The following is a 2,233-nucleotide window of genomic DNA, read 5'->3' on the forward strand; positions in this document are numbered from 1 at the left end:
TTAATTACATTACAAGAAAAAAGTTAAATACTGTTAGTTTTAATATTGAAAGTTAGTGGTGGATTTACTGGTGATTTTGATAATAAATTATTCATCGAATAAAAAGTTACTATTAGATTTAGTTTTCTGACGGTAAATTTACTGGTAATAATTGAAGAAAAAAAAAAGAAAATTAGCGCGATCATTATCGTCAGATTTAGGGGGAATCCAATGGTAAGATAATTAAATAAAATGCGCCGTTTTGGTTATGACCTATACGTTACCTGTAGATTTTTTTGGCGATAAATTTGTCGAAAAAATTGACTATAAATTTAAATTTGCGAACCCTTTCTTTCCACTTTTGTAACATCATTAATCTCACTTCTCTCTCTTTTTTTTCTCTCTTGCTGTCGGCCCCTTACATTGTGATCATTCATCGTCGTTTTATCATCGTCGACTGCATTCCACGATTCTAGCCATTGTCACCATCAAGGTGTAACTCTATGACTGTTTGATGAAAATGACCAAAACTTTGAGAAATTTATTTTTTGAAATACCATACTCGAAGGAAAAATAATTAAAGACCGAAAATGTACAGAACTTAATCCAAGTTATTATAGAAAATTCAAGTACTTAAAATGGGATAATTTCTAAATTTGTTGCTTTGATTTAGAAAATATAATGATGAATATAATAATTTAACATTAGAGCTGTTGTAAATATAGGGTTATGTAGTAAATGATCAAAATCTAGTTTTTAGCAATTTTCAGTAGATTATTCAACTTATCCGTGAGTTCTTGTGTATGTATTTGGCAAAAATGATCTTCCTGCTGCAATACATACTGCATGCCTACTTATTATTTTACTTGCTATCTCAAGTGTGAATGATTTTTTCATTTGAAAAATCTTACTCCATATAAAGTAATTGTTGTTAACTCTATGTATGTAGTTTACACTATATAGAATGTGGTAGTTTTTACCGACTGCTAGAAATAATTATCATCAATAACTATAAAACATTTGCAAAATTTGTATTTTGTTAGTCATTTATTATGATGGAATAAAATTGTGTCCAAATTTGGATACACATAGTATTCAATTGAATTTTAATCTAAAACCAATCAACTTTTGCTTGATTATGAGTTTTATTTAACCTAAGTACATGATGGATAATATAAAAGAAGATATTCAATTGAATAATAACTATATTAAAGATTGTATCTGAATTTACTATAATTTATGCGATTAAATTTGGTATCATAAGCATTAAATTGCATCTAATTAGCCATTATTACTGATTTTATTATATCTTTTATGGTTTATTTTACTTACTTTAACCTTAGTTTGTTATCTTGATCTATGTCTATAATTTTAATTTGGATTGATTTTCAAAATACAAAAAATATCTTTCATTCAACCGTCACCTATACATTCTCTCATTGTCATAACTCATTAAAGATTTTATTTTCTAATCTATTTCTTAAACTATATTATTAGGTAGTATGTTACTAGAAATTGTATTACAAGGAACAGTGTCCTTAGTGGAGGAGATTGAAACTGAAGATGAAATACCAAAAGATTTGTTCTCATTTGTTCATGTTCAAGTGGGGTTTTTGTTATTTTTTTACTTGCATTTTAATATTTAAACTTGTTTGTGAATTTTTAACTAAGAATTATAGACAAATTACTATAAACAATTGTAAAATTTTAAAATTTGTTAAATTTAAAAATTTTTAAATTTAAATATTTAAAATTATATATTGATATTTCAAATAATTTTTTAAAAAAAATTAAAGTTTAAGTTTACCGTCGATTTCACCGTCAGTGAAATTCACCGGTAACTATCAATTTAATTATTAATAATAAATAATATATTATTGTTGGATTTATCGAGAAAAAAATTCGACAGTAATAAGCTCCAGAATTTCGCTAACTAAAAGTTTATATCCATCGATAATTAGCAGCGGATGAAAAAATCTACCGGTAAGTAGCTATTGACGAAATTTATACCGTCAGAGTTATTCCGCCGCTAAATCCAATGGTGTCCGGTGACTTTCTTGTAGTGTTATTCTGTTGATCCTTGTAGTTTTACAATATTTACAATTAGGTCCCTATAGTTTTTTCTTTTCATCAATTGGATCTCTACACTACTTTTAGTTTTTATAATTAGGTCCTTCCTAGTGTAAAAATGTTAGAGTTAAGTAAATATTTTCTTGCAAATTGAAGGTATTTATAATTAAAAAATTTAATTAAA

The sequence above is a fragment of the Arachis ipaensis genome, chromosome B06 (genome assembly GCF_000816755.2).
Source record: "Arachis ipaensis cultivar K30076 chromosome B06, Araip1.1, whole genome shotgun sequence".
In the NCBI taxonomy this organism is placed as follows: Eukaryota; Viridiplantae; Streptophyta; class Magnoliopsida; order Fabales; family Fabaceae; genus Arachis; species Arachis ipaensis.